Source organism: Hyaena hyaena, unplaced genomic scaffold, assembly GCF_003009895.1.
Source record: "Hyaena hyaena isolate Hyena2069 unplaced genomic scaffold, ASM300989v1 scaffold_1738, whole genome shotgun sequence".
NCBI classification, from domain to species: domain Eukaryota; kingdom Metazoa; phylum Chordata; class Mammalia; order Carnivora; family Hyaenidae; genus Hyaena; species Hyaena hyaena.
In genome coordinates, this window is record NW_024082379.1 from 21,467 (window position 1) to 47,228 (window position 25,762).

At 43.3% G+C, this 25,762-nt stretch overlaps 1 long non-coding RNA gene across 1 annotated transcript in view; it reads left to right on the top strand.

Annotated features, from left to right (window-relative positions):
- The first annotated feature begins 14,181 nt into the window (after nucleotides 1-14,181).
- LOC120226553 overlaps nucleotides 14,182-25,762 on the top strand; it is a 49,744-nt gene continuing 38,163 nt past the window's right edge. Inside the window, exon 1 of the long non-coding RNA XR_005527048.1 lies at nucleotides 14,182-14,341. This is a non-coding gene — a long non-coding RNA (uncharacterized LOC120226553). The remainder of the gene's footprint in view (nucleotides 14,342-25,762) is intronic.

The following is a 25,762-nucleotide window of genomic DNA, read 5'->3' on the forward strand; positions in this document are numbered from 1 at the left end:
AGTCTTGTTACCTCCGGCACCATCATTTGCATGTCCAGGCCTCAATTCCCTTCAACTCAAACCCTGGTCTTGAATACCCTCCTCACGGAAGTGTTGACTTCGATGACGATGACGATTACCACTTTTTGAGTGCGTTCTGTGGACACACCATTGACTCTCTTAGGGAACACAGTTGTCATTCCATTAGTGTACAGAAGGGAAACCGATAAAGAGGCTGAGTAACTTGCCTTCTCTCACGTAGCTGGTGTGACGTAGATCCGACATTCTGGCTGTGCATCTGCCCCCAAGGACGCTGCTTCATCAAAAGGGTTATTGGAACCCCTGAATGGGGTTGGGTGGTGGTGAGTAGGGACAGGAGGTAACGTGGAGGCTGAGAAGGTGAACAGCGAGACTGGCGGGGTAGAAGGCATGACCTGGGAAGAATGGAGGGCCTGCTTTTTTGACAGTAGAACTTCAAGCATATTTATACACAGGGAAAGTGCTAGTAGGAAAGAAGGTTAGGACGCGGGCTCTAGGCTGTTGATGAAGGGGCCCATGAGCAAGTGAGGGAGACCAGTTTCCAGAGGGATCAGACTGGCATTCTGTGGGTTGTGATATGTTTGCTTTGTTCCGTCTGTTGCTGTTTCTCTCAGTCCCTCAGGCAGGAAAGTCCGTCACGTCTCTGGACAAGATGTGGGCTTGCCGTCTATTAATGCTTATGAAGCATCCATTAATTAGCCCATGTAGAAGTGGAGTCTCTATCCAGCCATGTACTTCCTTGCAGGAGAAGTTATGGTAAAATCTCCTCAGAATACCTTTTGAAAAAATATATGAGGTAATTTGTTGAATTGAGGAAAGATTCCTCATTCAGGAAAATGAAAGCTTTTTCTGGCGATACAACTTATTCCTTGGGGAGTATGTGCCGTGGACTCTTCCCATCCCTCATTCTCATGGAAGTCTCTAATCCTTTTGGAAGTGGGGAGCTCTGCCCTCCGAGGACTCAGGATCTCAAATACAATGCTGAAGTGGCATTGCTTTCTTTACTATTAAACATGGATTTTTTTTGCCTCTTCTGGAAAGTTCTTTTCCTGCTGCAGGTCAGCAAGCAGCAAGGTCTAGCAATGCTTGATGCCCGCTCCACATGGCATTTTACAAATCTGAGTGACAACGGTCTGAGCCACTGCACAGTGAAAGTGGTTTTATGTTTCCAGTGCCTGTCCTGAAGTAGCTTTAGAGGTCAGCATTAATCAACAAATCATTCTGATCATATGTATCCTCTCTGGGGGCCCATTAGCCAGGGATGATGACTTAGCTGTCTCACCCTCAACTTCCTTAGACCAGAAGTCCTTGGGACCATGAGTTCAAATCCCTGTCGAGCTGGAAGAGCTCTTGGCTCTTCTGAGGTAGATAAATTGAGCTTCACAGAGTTTGTTGTACAGAGATTTCCGTGAAGCATCATCTGCTAGCCAGTGGCAGAACAATATCTATGACCCTTTTTAAAAAAGAGAGACAGTGCCTGATCCTATCCCTGTCCCCTCTCTTTTCATCCTCCTGTCAAATAAGGCAGATCTATGGCTTCTGGGATGGTGGGATTCATTTGATTCTTTAAAACAGAGTGTCACGGCAATGACAGCCTTCTGTCGATAATCCCACCCCCTTCGTTGTGCACAGGTGTTGGGAGGGCTTAGGGAAAAGGTGGTTTCAGATCCAGTGATTCCCCAACTACAGAAGAGGAGGGGACTCAGGAATTAATCAAGAATGGAGGGGAGGGTCGGAAACCCTCTTGAAAGATGGGAGGTGGCTTTCTCCCACATCCTGCCACGTGTGGTCCCAGGACAGCGCTGTAAATGGCGGTGCCGAGGTCCTGCCGCCTGGACGCTCTCCATCAGGCGGTCACAGAGATTCCTGGGGAGTCGTTTTCCTCAGTGTGGCCTGTGATGGCTGCGAAGATCGGGACGAGTTAAGCATTCGTGCCTGATCGTCCTTCTGTGGCTGGGAAAGCACACGACAGAGAAAGGCACCCTTGGTCCCTGAGACATGGTTCGCACCATGCATCTATGCACATACACCCAAGCAGTGTTAGGGAATGCAGCTAACTACGGGTTTCACTTGGGTCTGGTTGTAACTGAAACTGGAATCCAAAAGTATCAGAAATATTCCCATCACTGAGATGCTCAGCAGTCACTACGTGATCAATCCTCTTCCAAGAATCCCCCAGAAGTCACCCAAGGCTCACTGTTATCGTCTGGGCTTGGGGATGGAGAAGTCGCCCCAGATGGTCATTACAGACGGACCATGGCCACTGTGCATCTCACTGGGCTGGAAATGGCATGAGAACCATTGATCCCCCAAAGCCTTGACCATCAGCCCAGCTGCTGGAGAGAGATGTGAGGAAAATGTGGGGCTGCAGTTATTCAGGGGCTCAAACCCCTCCTCCCTTGTCCTGGTACCAGGAATTCTCTGGATCCTGTTAGCAGAGCTCCGCCCCCACCCCCACACATACATGGGGAGGTGGTGGGTGGGTGGGCGGGCAGGGAGCGGCGCAAGCCCCGAAAGCCCCAGTCTCTCTGTGGCTGGCTGGCTGAGGTTCCCAAGGTCACTCGGCGATGTGCTGCCACTGCGGCAGTCAGTCCCCAGATCCCCGGACTCTGCCTCATCCTCTCCATCCATTAGACCACGCAGCCTCTCACCACCAGTGAGACACACTCAGGCCACTTTAATTTCAGAGTTTGATTTGATGTCTATTTTTTAGCTATTTGCTACAACGTTCTGGGAAAGTCAGGTTTGAATTTCCTACAATCCAAATCATTTTCTAGTTTACTTATAAGTGATTCTGAAACAGTTGGTCCTGGAAAGCTGACAACTTGATAAAATGTATCTTTCAAATCAACCCAGGGCCGCCTTTATATATAGTTAAATCATCCAAATCCAGGGTGCCGCATTCAGAAACGGAGATCATCTGTTCTCAGGCTGCCTGTCACTTTGGGTAAGAAAACACACAGAGTTATGCTCGCTTATGCTTACTCAAGTGTGGTCTCGTGGGAAAGAAATAAGCACCGGCTTTTGGCAGGTTTATCTGCTTTTAGCCAATAAGAAATGGTTTCTGCAGTGATGTGCATTAGACAGAGGTGGTTTGGGGAGACTTAGTGTCAAAACCAGCAGCCACTATAATTTTGATGGAGAAAAGATTTTATCTATCTATTTATTTATTTATTTTTTATTATTACTAAGGTCGCAGGTTGAAGAGCCATCCTGAGCCTTCAGTACCACCACCAACAGTTCCTATTGCCTTAAAAAAATAAATTGATCTGTATCTGAACCGATATGACATCTATTCATGACACCAAGCTGACACTGAGGCAATGCACCAACCATGGCTTCCAGACACAGTGGCTTCTCTTGTTTTGCTGAACATGGTTGTATCCCATCATTCGGGGGAAGAAGAGAGGGCCAGAAGTGTGAGAAAATTGAGTCATCTCAAAATGTCTACATTTGCAAGCAGAGACTCTGGGTTTCAACAAAAAGGTTTTGATGCATTTCTATTTCAGGGCAATCTAGGAAACTGAAACCAGGCTTCATATCATAACCACTTCATTCATTCATTCATTCATTCATTCATTTATATTTATTATTTTTGAGAGAGCGAGTAGGGAAGAAGCAGAGAGGGAGAGAGGAAAAGTGAGAGGATCTGAAGCGGGCTCTGTGCTGATGTGGGGCTCGAACTCATGAACGGTGAGATCATGACCTGAGCCTGAATCAAGATGCTTAACCGACTGAGCCACCCAAGTGCCCCTGAGCATTCATTTAAATATTAATTTAGGGGTGCCTGGGTGGCTCAGTTGGTTAAGTGTCCAACTTCAGCTTAAGTCATGATCTCACAGTGTGAGTTTGAGCCCTGCGTTGGGCTCTGTGTTAACAGCTCAGAGCCTGGAGTCTGCTTCAGATTCTGTGGCTCCCTCTCTCTCTGCCCCTCCCTTGCTTGAGCTCTGTGTCTCTCTGTCCCTCAAAACAGAATAAACACTAAAAAAATTTTAAAAGAAAATAAATATTTATTCAAAAAATTTTTAATGTTTTTATTTATTTTTGAGAGAGAGAGCCTGACGTGGGACTTGAACCTGTGAACCACGAGATCATGACCTGAGCCAGTCAGAGGCTTAACTGACTGAGACACCCAGGCGCCCCAATAAATATTCACTTAAGAAGGGAACAGGTATAGAGATTAGGCTGATGGTCTTTGGATTTCAACAGCCCAAATAAAAGTGTGGTGCCCTGTGCTCAGGTTTTCTTCCTTCAGTTTTGTAGGGTGCTTGTTTTTCTGATGTGTAAGGATGCAGAAATCAGTACTGGCATCCCCGAACATCCTGGCAAGGGGCTGCAGTACTGTGACTGACCTTTGGAGCAAAGAGGCCACTCATTGACAAATGCATTCAGCCAGGCTGCTGGGAAGGCAAGTGGCCAGACGTGTACCCTTGCCACTGATAGTAAGGGTATGTGAAGGCTAATTTCATATTCTCTGCCAAATACAATCTTCACAAGTAAGCAATAAGTACATGTAAACCGTAGCAGTACCTATTAGAAATCTGGCTCTTCCTTGCTGGTCATTGGCTCTAAGAAAGGAAACCAGATTGTTTACATTTGGAGAAATAGCATTTGTTTGGGAAGACAATGAATGTAACACCTTTTGCAGCTTCTCTGCCAAAGATTTCCAAGTACCGATGCTAACCCAACGAAGTTGTTTAACACTGAGTTACAAAGTCTGTGTTTCTTACTGGTTCCTAATTCTCTATCACTCTCTACGCTGTGCAAGGCAAGTATGATGGGGGTTAGAACCTGGGCTTCTGAGGAAAGTAGACCTGCCTGGGTTTGCATCTTGCTTCTACAGCCTTGAAATATAAGCTCTCTGGGTTCCAGAATAATAATGCTTACATGAGGTTTCTGTAGAATTTAATGAGCTAAGATACGTACAGTACTTTGCTTAGTCATTGGCACCGTAAGTGGTTACCTATCAGCACCTGTTACTGGGAGGTGCTTTTTATGTCTGATTGTTAGGTCTCAGTTCATGAACGTGTAAAGCACTTAACGGCAAGGTTTATGTCATGGTCTCTTCTAAAGAACTTTGATACATCTGAGAATAGTTGATAGACTTTTTTTTGGACATCATTTGGATTCAAAATGGCTCCCATGGGTAGAACCATTTTGAAGGGTTGATGGACCTCGAGTGAAATATGAATTCCTGCCCTTCTTTTGTAGAGAGGTTCTATGGGTGAGGTTGGGGCCTCCTGGTTAAGCTGAAATGAAAAATGGCAGTTGGGGAGGAGAATACCTCCATAGCAATGACGTGCTGCTGAGTGTCCTATGATCACCAGATCATGCCCACGTTTCTGCTACTAATCTAGGGAGAACCAGCACAGCAGAGAAGCCAGCTGTGTGTGTTTCAGTAGTGATCCCAGGGCACAGAAATAGGAAACTGGTTCAACCTGCCTCATCTAACTGATGCTATGTGGTGGTTCCTGCTTTTAGGCTGTAGGAGAATTGGATTTGTGTACAGTAGGTGGACTCTATTGGATAAAATGACTCCATTACGGGGGTCCAAACAAAACAAAACAGCCCATAACTAGAGGATCTTCTTCATAAGTCAGGTTTAGCCGTGACTCTCCCAGATGACCAGTGCAACGCAGAGAGTAATAATGCTTATCCCCAAAGCAGACAAACCCAGATCAGACCGAAGAGAAAGCACTTGGGGGGTTGAAGGGAGCTGAGCAACTTTGGAAAGGAATGATAATTCTAAACCAATATTTCTCTTGCATTTATTGACTTTTTTGAGGGGTTCAGTACTAAAGGTTTCCTTTCCTTTTGTGTGTGTGTGAGATAGAATACCTTTTTGTGGTAGGAAGGGATTGAAGAGGGTGAGAGGGAAAGAACATTAAGTATCCTTTTCACTGTAGGCAGAATGTCTTGTTTTCCAAAGGCCTGAGAAAGTGGCAAATCGTGGTTTTCATCTTGGGAAAGAGAAGGAAGAGAATAAGAAGGTGATTTTTTGAAAGCGTTTCTGAAAGAGTATAATTTCCATTCAGAATAACTCAACTTGCAAATAGTAAGCTCTAGTATGGCAAATATCGCCGAAAACCTCTGCTAGCAGAGTTACATCAGGAGTGTTCGCAATATTTATCTGAAACTGGTTTCATGTTTATGGTTATGTTTTCAATTTGAGGCAACTCCCTGTTGTGTCAGAGAATAAATAAAGAACAACACCCAATTGTATGATTTACATTATAATTCAGTGGTCTTAATCTTTGTCCCCTAAGCTTTCTGAAAGAAAGACAGGCTTGAGAGAAGAAAGGTCATTTTATTTTATTTTATTTTATTTTAAGTTTATTTATTTATTTTGAGAGAGACAGAGACAGTGTGAGTGGGGAAGGGGCACAGGGGGAGGGAGAGAGAGAAATCCCAAGCAGGCTCCGTGCTGTCAGAGCAGGGCCTGATGTGGGGCTGAAACCCACTAAACTGTGAGATCGTGACCTGAGCTGAAACCAAGAGTCAGATGCTTAACCGACTGAGCTACCACGGTGCCCCAAAAGTTCATTTTAAAGGTTAATCTATTATTTAGTTTTTACTATGAAAATTTAATTTATATTTTTTAAGATACAATGTGTCAGTAATGATACGGCCAACAGTAGCCTGTCAACCACCCAGATTCAACAATACTGCCTGCAGTTGAAGCTGCCGGGTAGCCATCCTTGAACAAATTACCCTCTCTGCTTCTAAAATGTAACACCTCTCTTGCATCTGGTAGGTTATATGATTTTTCGTAACAGGGAACTATTAACTATTTTTCCAAAAATGCGTATCAAGTACACATTTTGGCTGACAGGGACACAACGACCTCAGGAAAGGTCAGTTTGTTCGAAGTCACCAAGTAGACTCCCAGTGGTGACTCTCTTGCCCAGCACAGCATCCAGCACAAGTAAGGGAAGACTTCCTGTGCTGCTGCCGAGGTTACCGGATTATGGTATGAGAGTGAAGCGTGCATTTTGCAAAAGGCCATCCTAACCACAGACCCCCATCGTTAAGTTAGCTGAATGATCACAAAAGAATTGGCAAGTGCTCATTGACTTTTGAGGCTTTTCCATTATTCAGTAGTTATTTTGCAGTTTCCTGTGATTCTGCCCTTTTAGCCCTGTCACGAGTCTTCATCATAGCCACGCGGTGTATGCCCAGGGCTGTGCTTGAGATGAATTGGGATAATATATTAAAAGGGTTTGGGAAATTGTACGGCGTGAGACAGATGTCGTTGTAATTGCTCTGTCACTAAGAAGCCAGAGAGTCCAGACGTGCCAGTGAAAGGAAATAGGAACGAAATCCCAGAGTGGGCTTTGCAAACTAATTATTACACAGGAAGGACTTAGTCTTTGATTTTTAGATCTTTACAGCTAGAAGGAATCTTCAAGATGGTCTAGTTCATCCCGTTGACTTAAAGATGAGAATCTCAAAAGGGACGTTTAAGAACCTGCCCCGAACATTCAGGATCCTTTGAGAAGGTTCAGGATGGAAACCAGCCCTCCCCTACTCCTTCTCCATGGCTCTTCTCTCTTCCCTGATTTCCTCTTCAGGAAAGGGAAGCCGAGGAGAGATATCTAGATTTGCACCACGGACCATGTAGGTACAAACGCCTTCACTGACGTCAAAATAATGCTTCTGTGTCCTGTGGCCAGGCAGCCCCAAACAGAAGACCTTTCTGTATCATCAGATCTTGTAAAGACCTCAATATTTGCCGTGTAGAGTTTCCTTTGTTTCTCCTTTAAAGAAAGTGGTTTCTCTCTCCTAGTCACCACCAGGTATGTCCTTAGAACTTCTTTGTATTTATTGTAATCTGTGAATATTGTGTTTTACAGCTTGTAAATTAGATATAGAATTGGATACTGAGGCAGAGCCCAGAGTGTTAAAAATGTTCAATTCCAGTGGGGGAACCAGCGAGCGGTTAAGGCCTGCTGCATATAATGTTAATATTACATTAAGTACGATGTTATTGCACGAGATGCTTATTGTTAATGTCTGTGGGGAGGACCCGTTCCAAAGATTTCAATTTCAATAAACAGATTATACAGTTCCACCATATACAATTAGGGAGGTGGTAATGAAATGGTTATAAAGTCCCTTGGGGGCCTGTCATCTTTTTTTTAATTTTGTAAATAACATCAGAAGCACTAGAGGGAAGTGCTTATGCATTTATTTATTATTGATTTTTTAAAAATACATTTAACATTACTAGTTATTGCAAATCCAGTCTCCGTGAGTTGGAGATAAGCCGTCTCTACATTATTAAATGCTGAACGTATAGGGAATTGTGAAGTGGCATCCTTCATATAAATATATTAAATATTAATGAACAATGATTGCAAGATATTAATTTGAAGCTACATTTACTTGGCGAATAAAACCTTTTCAGGGTTTTACCCTTTTGTTGCACATAGTGCACATTTTAAACATCCCTTTGGTGAACGGTTCAGATGAAGGCAAGTGATTCTCTTCTGCAGCTGAGTCCTGCACAAGCACAAAGGAGCAAGTTCAGTGAAACTTAGGCTCCTAATGGTCAGCAAGAGGGGTGAAGCTACCAAACTTTGAAGTATCCATAAGTAGTTAACGGTTCTTCCTCCTTGGGACTGTAGTAAAAGAGGAATAATTAGTGCTGGACGGTTGAAGCCAGTTTTTCTCCTTGGAGTAAGATGCTGAATATCACAGATAAAAATTCAGAATGCCAGCCTTTTACCCAGGAAACCACACTCCAGTGAGGGGCAGAGGGTTGAAGCAGGCTGCCTGGATTCCTTTTTTTCCCCAGCATCAGCAAGCTGCATAACTTCTCTGAGCTTCAGCATCTTCATCTGTAAGACGAGAGTCATGATAATGTCCTGGGGCCTTAGGGAGATTAAAGGCATAGCACACAGTAGGCACTAAACACAGTATGTTGCTCATGGCACTCACTTATTGTTAGCCCTTTTTATTTCACTTATTAAACATTTTTTTAACACCTATTTATTTTTGAGAGACAGGGCACCATCAGGGGAGGGAGCAGAGAGAGTAGGAGACACAGAATTCAAAGCAGGCTCCAGGCTCTGAGCTGTCAGCACAGAGCCCGACATGCGGCTCGAACTCATGAACTGTGAGATCATGACCTGAGCCCAAGTCAGACACTTAACTGACTGAGCCCCCCAGGCACCCCAGTAATTGTTAGCTCTTTTTATAAGTGTTTCTCATTCACTCCGGCATTGGATGAATAGTTGTGAAATACACCATTTGGCAGGACCACGGATATAGTGATAAACAGTAGTCCTCAAGTTTCACGGATTTTGCCCAGTTTCTAGGCATGACTGGGGTCCTATCGGGGAGGTTGGATGCCCTCTGCTAGTGCTTTTACAGGATTCGGTTCCTGTAGGCTTCCTCCGATCTTGTTTTTCTTTCTCATTTTATTGGCTGGTTTGTTTGAAGTTCAGTTGACACACAATGTTACATTCATTTCAGGTGTATGACACAGTGACTTGGCAACTTCTGTAGGTTATTCTGTGCTCGCCAAAGCATAGCTACCATCCCGCGCTTGCAGTACCACTGACCGTGTCCCTGGGCTGTGCCTTTCGTCCCCACGCTTCCTCTTCTCTCACTGGCACTTAATAATTACTCAAAGATGTCACAGCCGCTTTTTCTTTCTCTGTTTCTACCCCAATCCGGTCTTCAGTGCTCATCCACAGAGTGCAACTGGACTGAAAGCTCCCCCAAATCTGAGCTCTGTGGAGCGCCTGAATCTAATGAACTCACTCAGAAGTTATTGTCCAGAGACTTAGACTTTTATAGCCTTGCCCATCATTTTTAATTTCAATACAGTCTTCTTTAAGGGTTCAAACGGATGTGCCTTTCTATTTGGTAAACACATGAGCATATTTAGCTCAATCTAAAATTTTTTTAATGTTTATTTTTGAGAGAGAGAGAGAGAGAGAATGAGTAGGGTGGGGCAGAGAAAGAGGGGGACATAGAATCTGAAGCAGGCTGCAGGCTTCAAACTGTCAGCACAGAGCCCAATGTGGGGCTTGAACCCACAAACTGTGAGGTCATGATGAGCCAAAGTCAGATGCTTAATGGACTGAGCCACCCAGGTGCCCCTGTTTAGCTCAATCTAAATGAATTGTGGACATACTCTGTGCATGGCGCTTCAAGGAAAAAACCCCCACATAAAACGCATGCTGACGTGGGTGTTACATTACTGCAGTGGGAAGAGGTAACAAAAGGAAAGATGACAGATGATAATAAATAGATACAATGGGAAGAAGGGAGGGACGGAGGAAACAAGGCACAAGATGCTGTTTGTGATGCGAGTTGAAGCTGGGAGTTTGGTGATGAGAAAACTGCAAGAGTGGGGTTAGGAAGGAGAAGAAGGGAGAGAGGAGGCCGGGAGGGGAGGGGAGAGGCAGGAAGAGAAAAGAAAAGAATCTACTTAAACTTGTCAAAAATGAGAGAGGACCAGTGGTTCTCAACCAGAAAGACGTGCCTTCTCTGCATCTTTGGATGACACGCGTGGTTTCCAAAAGCCAAGCCCCCACCTGAGAATCCAATACAGCGTGAAAGGGCTGCTATCCTGAGGGTCTCTAATGGTGTGGACAGAAGTGGAATCAGGAGGGGCGCCTGGGGGGCTCCGTCGGTTGAGTGTCCGACTTCGTCTCAGGTCATGATCTCACGGTTCGTGGGTTCGAGCCCCATGTTGGGCTCTGTGCTGACAGCTCGGAGCCTGGAGCTGCTTTAGATTCTGCGTCTCCCTATCTCTCTGCCCCTCCCCTGCTCATGCTGTCTCTCTCTCTCAGAAATAAAAACATTAAAAAAAAAAAAAAAGAAGTGGAATCAGGAGGCAGCAACTGGGGCACTATCAGGAGACCCCGGAGAGGACGATGTCCCAAAAGATGAGAGAGCGTTTCCAAAAGCGGGTGTGGCTGCTGTAGAGTCCGTGTTAATACATTGTATATACGTGGTAAGCACGAACAAATGTCCATTATTAAAATCATTCATAAATTCCGAATGGAGCCTCCAGGAAGGTGGAGAGAAAGAGGAGGCAAGTAGATTTTACAGTCTCCATAAACTGATGGCGGAAGGCTGATTTCAGAGCTTAGGGGACTGTGGGCTGAGAGAAAAGTCACTCTCACTCCTTTGTTACTCTTCTCACTGCTCTGCTTACTACCGGATTCTTCTTCTTACTAGTCTTCCTTCTGCCTTAGTGTCTCCAACCAGTCTCTTGCTTGTCTCTGCTCCAGTCCACCTCACAAAATCCTTCAGTGTCCCCCGTTCCCACCATTCCATGACACGCTCCCCGGCCATCTGCAGGAGGGGCCGATTGTGTTCTGCCTCATGCGAAACTGCTTTATTTGAACCTGATATTTATCTCCCGCTGGGCTTATGTCTTCTCGCTTCTGGACCTCAGCTTAAGCCCTTTCTCACCCCTGTTAGTGAAAATTATGCCCACAAGCTCAATGTGGACATAGTACCTCATGAAGACTGTGCTGATGAATTCTTTGGATGGGTTTCTCCTTCTAACCTGCCTTAATGTTCTGAAAGCACATGTAATATTCTCACTTGTATGACAGTTGTGAAACTGTGGACATCTCCTTGCCAAGAGGTAAGCCCTTCGGAGGGGCTGGTGCATGGAGTACGTAAGTTCTCAGGGGACAACCTTTGTCAGGGAATTGTTGAGTAAGAACATTCTCTTTTTGTGCCTCCTCCGAGCACCCAACACAGTGTCTTGCATGTGATGGTTACTTGTGAAACACATACTGAATTGAACTCCTGGCAATCACTGATGTCTTCCATTAACCCTTACCTCTTCACACTTTGTGCACATGGTAAGAATATTAGGATAGGGGCACATGGGTGGCTCAGTCGTTTAGGTGTCTGACTGCGGCTCAGGTCATGATCTCACCATTCGTGAGTTCTAGTCCCGCGTCAGACTGTGCGGACAGCTCAGATCCTGGAACCTTCTTCAGATTCTGTGTCTCCCTCTTTCTCTGTCCCTCCCCTGCTCATGCTCTCGTTCTCTCTCACTATCTCAAAAATAAATAAGCATTAAAAGACTTTTTTAAAAATACAGTAAATTAGGGTAGAAATTCCGGGTCAGACTATCAGAACTGCTAGAGCCTGCGGTAAGGACAAAAGCTAAAGAGAGGATTCACTTTCTAGTTATCTCTTCTGGCCTGCCCCCGATTCTCGTCACCATCCATTCCTAAGGTCAGTCTCTTAGACTCTTTTTCTGTGTTTTTTTCTTTCTTTTCTGTGCTGAGATTAATCATCACAAATCTTTTGATCGGGAGATGGTTTAATACCGTACACTTCAGAAGTACTTTATCTTTTCAGAAGAATATCACCTGCATCTCATTGAAATTGATACGCTACTTGAGTCGTCTTGGTCTGCCTTGAGTATATTTCTTTGTGCTAACTTGGTCTCATTTCTGCAGAGGTCAGTAGAATTGTAGTACTAAAATTTAGTATTTCCCCAGTTTTCAATCTGCCCAAGACAGCTGTATGACAGATATGTTGGTATACGTATTAACTCTGCCAGACAGACCCGTATCCGTATCTTTGTTTTGTAGGTGAAAAAAAGGAGCCCAGAGAGGTCAAGTGATTTTCTCAAGGAAGCTGGATTCAGAATGGCCTGTGTAAACTGATGAGGTATCTTTCGAGTCCTGAGAGCAAAGCCATGTGGGCACCGTTCGATTCCTGGTCCCGTTGGTCAGTGACACCGCCTCATCTCCCCTCAGTGTCATGATATAAAAGCAGTACTGTGGAAGTTAGGGACTATCAGCGGAAAAGTGATGAAGAGAGTAAAAGATGAATAAATCATGCGTGACAGGAAACAGACTGTCCCGCCCCTGCTTACATCCATTTTGCTGTGGTATTTAGGATAAGATTTGGGGTCTTCTTACATGTCAGTATCCTATGTGATACCTTGGTCGTCGTCTTCAATTTCATTTAACCTGCTTGGTGTAGTAACGCTGTCCTTTAATCAAAAAATATGCACCTGATCCACCATTCATCATGACACAGGCTTAGGGTGTTTTGTCTTTCTTATTCTTGTATGTGGGTATTCCTTTCTGCGGATCCATCTATACCCTCTCATGGAGTTTCCATGGCGACCAGGATACATTATTATAAGACATACGGTTAGGGGCTGTGGGTCCAGTCTGTGGCTGTAGAACATGAAGAAGTGAAGTGCATGTAGCAATACAGAAACTTGGTAAATGCAACCATGTAATGTTATGGAAATAGCACAGGGAAGGGGAGGCAGAAAGACTGAGTGCAAATTAGACTTAGTGAGGAGTATTTAAAGTACTTAAGGCAATGTTACTTCTCTCTTTCTTTTTCTTCCTTCTTCTTCCTTCCTTCCTCCCTCCCTCCCTCTCTCTTCCTTCATTCCATACTTTCTTCTTCTTCCTTCCTTTTCCTTCCTTCCTTCCTTCCTGTCTGTCTTTCTCTTCCTTCCTTCCTCCTCTCTCTTTTTCTTTCTCTTCCTCCTTTCCTTTCCTTTCCTTTCCTTTCCTTTCCTTTCCTTTCCTTTCTGTCCCTTCCTTCCCCTTCCCTTTCTTTTCTTTCTTTCTTCCTTTCTTTCTTTCCTTCTTTCTTGCATTTTTGTTTCTAACAATGACTCTCTGTAGAAGAGTGGTACACGTTCACTAAGCAGGCCTTATTGCATGCCGACAGTGTTTTATTTTTGCCGGTCCTAACTTTTCTCAAGAATCAGAGAGTCTCCATTTAGCAATTCAGATAAATCACCGTGATGCAGACTGCATCAGTGTTTGTGGTACTGTGCTTCCCAAAGTGTGTTCCACAGAGTACCACTTCAGCAGGATTTTCACAGGTATAGAGCAAAACTACAGTTCTACCATCAAAAAGAAGTTTCGAGTAAACAAAATTAAAACAGCCTGGCTTTCTCAGCACCATTATGCCATTCCGCTGGTAAATTTCCAAGGTGGGGGTAGTATTCATGGTTTCCCAGACTTCTTAATAAGTAAAACAGTTTCCCCAGAACATACATTATGATCTTTGGGGAAACCAAGGCACTGGGTAAATGCTGTTTCCCAGGTGCCATCTATGACACCACTGAATCACCCCAGGAGAGGCAAAGCCTAGTATTCATGTGTCTTACTGTTTCCCCACCCACCCCGGAGGCTCCCTCTGTTACGGTGCCGGCACCTGGCACAGTTTTAGAGAGCGGGCTGTGGTCCTTTGCCAGCATGAGTTGAACTCTTCTGTTCTCATCAGAATTGTCTCATCAGAGACAATTATAAATGCAACGTGTCAGAGAGGGTATGGAAGAGTAGAGTTTGGCTGAGGCAAGGTGAGTATCAAGCCCCAGTCCATTAGAGGACTTTTGGAAGGTTTCTGAAAAGCTCCTAAGAAGCGTGTCAAAACCATCAGAATTGATTTAAAGCAGCTGCTTTTTTCTATTTTAAAAATATGTATGTTTATTTCTTTTTGAGAGAGAGCACGGGCAGGGGAGGAGCAGAGAGAGAGGCAAACACAGAATCTGAAGCAGCTCCAGGCTCTCAGCTGTCAGCACAGAGCCCAACACGGGGCTCGAACCCACAAACCGTGAGACCATGACCTGAGCTGACGTTGGGTGTTTAACCGACAGAACCACCCAGGAGCCCCATAAAGGAGCTGCTTTGATCCCCCAAAGTCTGCTGGAGTCCCTAGTGGAGACAGCAGACTGCCCACTGGAGCTGACTAGAGTCATGGAGAAGTTTCTAGAGCACGGGGTGGTGGAAGTGACAGCATGGGGCGCTGTATGTCGTGGGCAGGGTTGTGGGTGGAGATGCAGGGTCTCGTCCCTGCGTTGATGCTTTACGTACAACGTGACTTTGAACGAGTCTCCCACAACCTCTCTTGGCCTCAACTTCCTCTTTAACACGTGACAGTTAAGCCCCTGTTGTTTTTCACCATCATTTCCTTCTCACGTCCATGCTTTTCCAAATGAAATCATTCCTGTAGAATGGATAGAAGCACGTGTGCTAAGGTGGAAGTGGGCCTCGGGGGCCCACTGCTCTCCCACCCTCTCACTGCTCCCTGGAGCCCCAGGCCAGACACTGCGGGCCGGGGGTGAGCAATCCGGCTGCGCACTCACTGAGTCCTGCTGTGTGCCGGGCCCCGCATCAGGTGGGGAGGGATGCTGCAGGCGCGTACCATCCAGAGCTGCTGGTGGTCGTCAGGGTTTGCAGTGATGCAGGCCCGAGCTCCCAGACAGGTGATGTGTAGTTGTGAGCCCGTGTTCGGGAAGGGGGGGACAGGGCATCTTGGCCTCCCATGTTTATACAGAGAGGAATACACCTGGGAAGGTAAAGCTCAAGCCTACCCCTGAAATTAAAAATGGGTTTCTACCAAGGATTTTGCATCTACCAAGTATCTCTTTACGGGAGACTTTACCAGGAAGTGGTGCTCCTATCATGAGCCAGGTAAGGCTTTCCACCCTCAGGTCGCTCAGTTCCCAACCCAGCAACCCCCGCCCTTCCTTCTCGTTCTTCTTAACCACTGCATCATCCATTATCTCTAGTGCATCAGACTCATGCTTGGCCTGTTTATTTAAATGAAGCAAAGAGTTAGCATTTCCTAAGGTGATGACTTCACTGGGATCAATGATTGTGTCTCACGTCCCACTCTGACTGGCAAGCCCACTCAGAGTTTCCATGAGACTTTTCTAGCCTGACTGTAATCGAATGGACTGGATGGAAAGGCGGCCACAGTCCCCCCAGCCCGTCATAAAGCGTACCCCAGATGGGACTATGCTTCCTTCGTCTGACCCTTTTAAAACACGCTTTGGCTGCGTGTTGGTTATGGTTGGTGGAAGAAAACTAATGGAACTTGAGGGCCCAGCAGACCTTAGAGATCACGTGCATCCCTCCATCCTGGTTCCGTGAGGGAAGGCAGAGATGTGATTGGCCAGAGTAGAGGTTAGATGATCATGCAGATGTTTCTAAGCCTTGGTGATTTGCTGAGCCCGGTCTAAGTGCTTTACGTATTGTTGAGCTTAACTTTCTCTAACGTTACCAGGAAGGAATTAGTAGACTTCCTTCGCAAATGAGAAACTTGAAGGTCGCAGACATTAGGTCACTTGCCCTAGTTCATAAGGGTGCGTGGTGATGGATTCGATGGAGGCCCTTCCGTTTGGTTCAGACCATATTCTTCCCCCACCTCCCCACTTCCCGTCTCTCCACCTCCCTACCCCCACCCCCACCCCCTGGCCATACTGCATTGCCTACAGCTGGGGTACTTGGCCTTTTCTTTTTTGTGTGTTCTTGCCCCATTTTATTATACTAGAGTTTGGGGTGACTTGCCTATTTAAAAATGCAATTCCTGGGGCGCCTGGGTGGCTCAGTCAGTTAAGCGTCTGATATCAGCTCAGGTCATAATCTCTTAGCCCAGGAGTTCAAACCCCACATCAAGCTTTCTGCTGTCAGCACAGAGCCTGCTTTGGATCATCTGTCCCCCTCTCTACCCCTCCCCTGCTTGTGCTCTCTCTCTGTCTCTCTCAAAATAAATAAATAAACTTAAAAAAAATTAAAAAAATAATAGAACTGAAAATGCAAAATTCCCATTAAAAAATAAGGAACAACAACAACAAAGGAAAAGAAAAAACCTTCCTAAAATGATCACTCTATCCCCCCGGCAAATGGTGTTGCTGCCCAGTGTCCAGAGGACATGCTCCATTCTGGATGTGTATTATTCTCGTGTGTTCTGTTAGACAGGAACTCTGGGTTTTTTTAAATTTATTTTGAGGGACAAAGAGATAGAGAGCACAAGTAGAGGAAGGGCAGAGAGAGAGGAAGAGAGAGAATCCCAAGCCAGCTCTTCACTGCTAGCGCAGAGCCCAACGCGGGGCTTGAACTTGAGAACCATGACATCATGACCTGGGCCAAAATCAAGAGTCAGATGCTCAACTGACTGAGCTACCCAGGCACCCATGAAATTATGGTTTTAAGTTTTATCTGCTGCCTCTTACTTGCAACTATCTCATTTCACTTTAAATCTTTGAACCCAAGTTCTGTCCAGTGGACATCATAGGAAATACGTCTTCAGCCACAGGACAAGTAAATGATATGTATTCATTAAAATGTGGCAGCCCACTATGGACCATAACACAGCTGTGCAGAGCTGGTATAGGTTGAATGCCAAGCTCCTGAACCTTGGTTGGGCACCCTTCGTATTATACCTGTGCTAGAATCCACATGCCTTAGTGGTTTCATTTCTCCTCTGCATCAGAAAGATTAATTCTTTCTTTGTGTACCTCTAATACTAATACCACGCTCCTGCATTATTTATTAACTTTAAAAAGTCCTTTATTTATTAGCAACAGTATTTGTGAACCAGCCACCATTAAAGAATTATTAAGTTGCTGTTGGCTGTTTCAGAATTTTGATTTCATTTTATTGTTTTTTAATGTTTGAGTTATTTTTGAGAGAGCGCAAGTGGAGGAGGGGCAGAGAGAGAAGGACAGAGGATCTGAAGCAGGCATTGCACTGACAGCACAGAGCCCGATGTGGGGCTCGAACTCCTGAACTGCGAGATCGTGACCTGAGCTGAAGTCGGACACTCAACTGAATGAGCCACTCGGGTGCCCTAAAGTTTTATTTCATTTTAATAAATATTTATCAAGTATTTGAAATGTTTCCAGGATATACCTAAGCATTAAAAAAGGGAGCAAAGAAATGCAACACTCTTAGATTCTAGTCTACATGAAATAAAATCATGAAACAGCCTAACAAACCAAATGCACACAAAAAAAATCGTCAGTAGCCTATTATGCCAATGCAGGCGTGGAGTAGTGAAAATCTGAAGGGTTGGTGGCTGTGAGAATAAGGATGTGAGGCGAGCTGCTAAAAGAGATAAAACAAAAGTACCTGATTTTTAGACATGGAAGATGAAGGGAAGGAGTTGAAACTAGCTCCCGAATTTCAAAGACAAGTGTTGGTCGAGATCCTGGTTTGAGGAAGAAACCCAACATTTATTGAGAATCTGCTTTATAAACACAGTATCACGCACTGTAATAAAAGCTTTACATGCGCTGATTCATTCATTCCATGGATTACCTTGAGAATAAGACATAAATGCAGAATTTTCCCTTGGTCCATGAGGATTCTCCGGCTCAGCAAGCTTCTATACCTAGTTCAAGTTCACAGCTGATGGAGCCGAGGCCCCAGCACAAGTGCCTGTAGCTTCAAAGTCCATGCTACCAAACCTTACTATACCTGCCATACTGGGTAGAAGAGGAAGATGACCCCCTGGCTGGCAAGTCCAGCGGACCCTCCTCAGTCTTCTTGCTGACTCTCTGACACAGAAGCCTCTCTCGTAACCATTTCTCTCTCTTCTACTTTCACTTTGTGACATTGTTCTTTTCTGGTGTTTTTTAAAAAATTTTTTTAGCAGTTTCTTCTGTCTCTACTGATTTTCTTTCCTTCACCTAACATTTAATGCTACCGTGCCCAATGGTTCTGTCCCCACGCCTTCCCTGGGCTTTATTCTTTAGTCCCAAGCTCTTATTACTATTAGGCATGATTCCAATATTAGTTTTCTATCTCAAACCTCTGTTTGGAGCAGGGGATCCCTGTCTGTCTGCCTCCAGACTATCTCCACCTGGATAGCCCATAGACACCTCAAATTCAATATGCCTGTGATTTTTTCTGCACAACTTCTTTTTTTATCTGTTGATTTTGTAGTGGCTGATGCTTCTATGTCACAAGAGGCACCACCGCATACCTGGTATCCCCATCTTAGAGGACAATTAGCCTGATCCATCATTTTACAGATGAGAAACATCTCCTATGTGCCTTGTTAAGTTTTCTCCTGGTGTAACCTCAAAAATTCAGAGATGAAGCATATTCCCAGCCCAGGCTCAACCATAAGCAGAAGCTTCTCTAACTTAGTAGCCTCCCTACCTAATTTTTCATATTAAAAAGAGGCGAAGAACACCTGAGTGGCTCATTCAGTTGAGCATTCGACTTTGGCTCAGGTCATGAGCTCGTGGTTCATGGGTTCGAGCCCCCGCCTCAGGCTCTGTGCTGACAGCTCAGAGCCTGGAGCCTGCTTGGGATCCTGTGTCTCCCTCTCTCTCTGCCCCTCCTCTGCTCGTGCTCTGTCTCTCCCTCTCTCTCAAAAATAAAGACCTGTTAAAAAATTAAAAAGAAAACGAGATGAGGGGGAGTTACTCAGTTCTCCTAAGTATCTCCCATGTATACAGAAGGTATATATATTATTAAACCTCTGTTTGTTTTCCTCCTGTTAAATAACATGAATAAAAATAAAAGGAAGTGAGAGCCAGGTAGATGATTAGTATCAAAGTGAACCGTGAACTGTTCCATGTCTGCCATACGTGCCTCCTAGAACCTTATGCTAGGATTTTACCACTTGGAAATACTGTGAGTTCACTGAAAAAAACAAACAGACTACTAATTCAGAAAATGACGACAGTTCTGAGAAATACATAAAACTCTCAGGCCCTTATCTTTTCCCATAATACAAAAAATGCTTGGTACTAGTGATTTTGGAAATGTGAAAATTTTGTTAAGGATCTTTAAAGAATTTAGGACCCCCACCCCACCCCCTGTGTCTGCTGCACAAAATACTTTATTGGGGATAGAGAAGGCTAGAAAACATATTACTTAAGTGTTCCCTTGTGCTAGAAATATGGTCAACTCCCCAAATTTCCTTACTCTTTGCCCTCAGCCCCAACTGAAGACCATACTAGAGGATTTATTTCCACTAACATATGAAAGATTAAAGTTAGACTAGTTATAAAATTAATCACCTAAAACAGTGATATTTTAAATGAGTCCCTGGATCCCCAGAGACTCTGAAGGCAATAATGGCAGTTCATTAACCATTTTTATTGTTTCAAAAGCCAAATAAGAATTACAGATTTATGGGGCACCTGAGTGGCTCAGTTGGTTGAGCGTCCAACTCCATTTCAACTCAGGTCATGATCTCACGGTTTGTGAGGAGCCTTATTGGAATTCTCTCTCGCCTGCTTCTCTTTGCCCTTCCTCTGCTCATACTCTAAGTAAACAAACAAACTTTAGAAAAAATGAATGGCCTTGCTGTCAAAACCTAGAGCATTTTATCACATTAGGTCCCATTTCTCCAAACTAGTATTCTAAAGCAGTGGTTTGTTGATTCCACAATTAAAAATAACTTCGTAAGTGTGCCTGACTGGCTCAGTTGGTAGAGCATACAACTCTTGATCTCAGGGTCATAAGTTTGAGCCCCACATTGAGCATAGGGATTACTTAAAATTTTTTTAATGTGTATTTATTTTTGAGAGAGAGAGATACAGAATGAGAGTGGGGGAGGAACAGAGAGAGAGGGAGACACAGAATCCGAAGCAGCCTCCAGGCTCTGAGCTGTCAGCACAGTCCAACTCTGGGCTCAAACTCACAAATCATGAGATCACGGCCTGAGCCAAAGTTGGACACTGAACCAACTGAGCCACCCAGGCGCACCAGAGATTACTTTAAAAATAAATAGCTAAAATTTAAAAAGAACTTTGTAAAATACTATATACCCTAATCCTTTATAGATGTTCCTACTACATCTCACATATTAGAAGTAGTTAGACATTCTCACCAAGATAAACTTGACGTGACCTCATACTTCCCAAACTTATTTGATCATGGACACTTAACTCCCTGCTAGATTATAGTTCTTAGGGAATTAATTTCCTGCAAGGCACTAAGAAACAGGTGTTTGGAGAAGGAAGATGTGCTTAGGGAGAGGTACAATGGACTTTCATTTTTGGCAGAGCCCAAGGACAGCCTGTGAAAGCTGGATCATATCACTTGTGATTCAAAAAATCCTACCTTAAGGGAACTGAGACGTTGACTCTACCTGCCCCCACTCCTAGGCTTTCTGGAGCTTTTGCTGGGACTCTTGTTTACTTACTTTTTTTTTTATGTTTATTTATTATTTTTGAAAGAGAGAGAGAGAGAGAGCACAGCAGGGGAAGAGAGAGAGAGAGAGAGAGAGAGAGAGAGAGAGAAGATCTAACAGCACAGAGCCCCTTGCGGGACTCAAACTCATGAACAGTGAGATCATGATCTGAGCCTAAGTTGGACGCTTAACTGACTGAGCCACCCAGGCACCCCTAAGTAGGTTCACTTCTTAGTGGGTTAAAGGAGACATTTCTCTGAGCAACAGAGTCCCAAAGTTGAGGGATTTTCCTTACAGACTAACATTAGCTAAGTTAAATTTTATATACGAGTACAAAGCAACAATATGTTGGGAAATTTCTGTGGCCTTTGTTGCTTACCTATAAATGAGCCTTTGGTAGCTCTTCGTAGTGTAGTCAAACACTCTAGGTGTCTCCTCTCATTCTTCATGCTCCATTCTCCAGTAAACATTTTGAATAGTTTGGTTTAAATTCTTCAAGACTTTATGCATATTCAAACAAACCATTCATATGTGTGTGTGTGTGTGTGTGTAAAGCAGATAGATAATATATAGGTGCATAAAAAGTACTTTTGTCACAAAGTAGGCTCATCCTAGGAATACCATTTAGAAGTCTTTTCCCACCCAGACGTCATCTACCTCTTTCTATGGTACGGCTTACTTTTCAACGTCTTTATAATATCTTAGTATCCCATGTGATGGATGATTCATAATTTATTTAAGGAGTCTCCGCTGATTGATTTATCTTTGAGTCATTGTGAAACATTTACCTGTTGAAAATTATGTCCCCACGGATATGTTTCTGTAACTGTCTTTGTATTAGTGTGGCTCTTACTACAGAAAGGACATCTAGAAGTGACATTCCTGTGTCCCATGTATGAACATCTTTCACTTTCTGAGATACCACCAACTTCCCCTTCAAAGTGATGGTACCATTGTGCAATTCTCCAGAGCCTAGTGGTGTTCAGCATCTTTTCTCTTGTTTGTTAGCTATTTTTATTTCCTTTATGAATTGTTTATTCATATCTTTTGCTAGTTCCTATTAGATTATTTATCTTTTTATTGTTGATTTATAGGCAATGTTATATTTTGTGAGTGTTAGTGCTCTGACGATTATATATGGGGAAAATTTTATACCAATTCTTCATTGTTCTCCAAATTCATTTGTGCCTCAAAGAAGTTATAAATTTTATATAGTCACATATGTTGCACTGTTTCTGTAGACTTTTAGATTTATGTTATGCTAGTAAGGGTTTTTCTAACTTAGGCCTCTTCAACTATTCCCATATTTTCCTTTGGTATTTTCTCAAATTCAATTTTTTTTTTTAACAAATAGATATTTAATCTATCTGGAATGTAGTTTTGTGGATGGCATATGATAGGAGTTTTCAAGTTGAGAGGCATTTACAGAAAACATATCTATGTTGGTAACTTTTATTACATCTTAAAAAAGAATTTTTAAAGTCTTAGGAAAAATGGAATTAGCTATTGCAGCCTAGTATCTATTAGAATCTGTGCTTATTTCTCAAGAGTCATCATATGACAAAATGCTTCACATTTGTGGAGATCCTTAAAATTGTCCAAACATTTTTGTATCAGGATTCTCTTTTTCAGCATCAGACGACCTTACGAGGTTGACAGAGCAGATGCTATTATCTGTCTCAAATGACTTTTCTAAGGTCTCCAAGACAATTAATGCTTGTACAGATGCTAGAAATCAGCTCTCTTTACTTCCAGTACTCTTTCTGCTGTTACAGCAATTACAACCTGGGCGACAGCGAGCACAGTCCAACAATATAGATATCTTCCCTCCTTTCGGTATTAGGGGAAAAAAATCCCAAGGCATAAGTCTTGACTATAACAAAAGTGAAAGACTTGGGTTAAGCAATACAGATTTGTTAAAGCCATTGGTCACAAGGTCTCTCTGCCCATCTCTGGCCTAACATAAATGGTCGTGACTGAGTTACCAACTCGCTAGAAATGGGGCTAGGGTGGGTGGAGGTGCGGGCTTACCCGGAGAGGCGCAAATTGTGCCGGTGTAATTCCTAATACAAGACAGGAGAAAATTGCTAGCACAATTGAGAGCTGTTAACACAATAGAAAGGACTCTGGAGGCAAACCTGATGTGTGTCTCCTGCATCTTTTTTGTCCCCACTGCCATTTTCTGAGGGGATAAAATGAGATGACATTGGGAAGAAAACTACCACACCAGAGCCGACCATGATTGCTGCTTTGAATGCCGCGCAGCTGCGCCAGTGTGGCCAGATTGATCCATTTCAAAGCAATGGTCATTATATTGCATTTTACTCTGAAAATGCAGTGCTTTTCTGTTTCCCGACTCGTCTGTTGTGATGGATGGCGTGATGCTCTACCTCAGTACATTATTTTATGTTTAACTATCCCGCATCCTGGAATTAACGGGAGCTTACATTTCCATAGCACCTCCCCCCCCCCCCCCCGAAAAGTCTGGACCTTGAAGAGAATGCAGATCAGGGGAGGGGAAGTTTGAACAGCAGAAGAGAGTTTTATTTTGTTCAGACAACTGTTTTCTAGATCTGATTAGATCCAGCATCTAAACTTTACAGTGTTATCTCAAGGCCTGCTGATCTTTATTTCTGGAGAAAATTCCCATTCTTAAAAAATTTGACTAGAAATGCCCTTGAGTTGCTCTCCTTTTTTACTTTAATTTTTAAAGCCATTATGCTTTGAAAATGAAAATTTTGGGGAATTGTTATGTGTGTGCTATGTACGATCTAATCTGTGTGCTATGGATAAGTTCATATGGCCAGGAGAGCTGAAAATTTCCAATTTCCTGGCTTTGAACAGCATAACCATGCAATTTCAATGTCACAGTATCCTTATATGTATTCAGTAGTAAACTAGAAACAATGGAGACAGAAGACATATTAAGACCTACCTCATCTTCTTTTAATCCAAGAACCTACATATCCCCTTAGAATTATTAAGCATTTTAAATTACTTCCTTCCTAACAAATAAGGAACAAAAATCAGAATTGACATGGAGCTCACATATATCTTAGATGTATTTTTTAATATAAACTCTGTAAGTTCTGCTATATAAACACTGCTGAGTTCTGCTGTAAAATTATTAACTGGAAATTAAATAATTTTATTTAGTTAAAATATGTTAGTAGCTATATTTAAAGGTGGAATATCTGATTTTTAAGTGTCAGCACACATTTTAATTTGGAAAACAAATAATCTGTAAGTTATAAGATTTCCATGATTTAGATTTAGATTTTTTTTCTTAGACATTTTTAGCAAGCATCTCAGCACTGTCTATGTTGTAAAAAATTGAATCGAAAATGAAAGAAGGAGGGGCCGTTGGATTCAAAATAAAAAAGATGTTCGACCCTAAAACAAAAATAATCCCTCAATTGGTTAATGGCTGTCTTTAATAGACTGCAGCAAGAAATCCACATTTCAAGTACTTAGCCCTAGGACATCCACCATTGTTTCCTTCCGTGTGGTCGTGGATAGGAAAATATGGTAGCTTGTCCTTGGCCTTGTCCTAGGCAGCAGCACCATCCACACAGTCTCTTCTTTGAAAATCACTCCAGCTTTTAACACGTTCAAGTGTTAGAAACTTTTAAAGTCGGGAAAGACACCCCTGTACAGGCACACCTCAGAGACGTTGTGGGGTCAGTTCCACACAATATAATAAAATGGATAGTACAATAAAGCCAGTCGAATTTTTCGTATGGTGTATTTCCCAGTGCGAATAAAAGTTATGTTTACATAAGTGTGCAATAGCATTGCGTCTAAAAAAAAACATCATTCGTACCTTACTTAGAAAATTCATAATTGCTAAAAAGCGCCAACTATCATCTGAGCTTTCACTGAGTTCTAATCTTACTGGTGGAGGGTCCTGTCTTGATGTTGATGGCTGTTGACTGATCAGGGCGGTGGTTGCTGAAGGTGGGGTGGCTGGCGCAGTTTCTTAAAATAAAACAACAATGAACTTTGACACATGGACTGACTCTTCCTTTCATGAAGGATTTCTCTGTAGCAAGTGATGCTGTTTGATAGCATTTTACCCGCAGTAGCATGTCTTTCAAAATTAAAGTCAATATTCTCAAATGCTGGTGCTGCCTTAGTCACTAGGCTTATGTAATAGTCTAACTCTTTTGGGTCATTTCAACAATCCTCACAGTATCTTTACCAGGAGTAAATCTCATCTCAAGAAACCACTTTTGGGGCACCTGAGTGTCTCAGTCAGTTGAGTGTCCAGCTCTTGATTTCAGCTCAGGTCATGATCCCAGGTTCATGGGATCCAGCTCCCCATCTGGCTCTGTGTTGAGCATGGAGGCTGCTTAAGTTTCTCTCTCTCTCTCCCTCTCTTTGACCCTCTCTGTCACTTGTGCTCTCTCTCTCTCTCTCTCTAAAAAGAAAAACAAAACAAAGAAAAGAAAAGAAAAAAGAAACCACTTTCTCTGTTCAGTCATAGGAAGCAACTCTTCATCTGTTCAAGTTTAACATGAGATTACAGCCATTCAGTTGTATCTCTAGGCCTAGACTCCACTTCTAATTCTAGTTCTTGTGCTGTTTCCACCATATGTGTGGTTACTTCTTCCACTGAAGTCTTGAATCCCTCAAGGTCATCCATGAGGTTTGGAATCAGCTTCTTCCAAACTCCTATTCCTGTTTCTATTTTGACCTTTTCCCATGAATCATGAATGTTCTTAATGGAATCTAGAATGGTGAATCCCTTCCAGAAGATATTCAATTTATTTTGACCAGATCTATCAGATAAATTCCTATCAATGGCAGCAAAAGCCTTATGAAATGTATTTCTTAAATGATA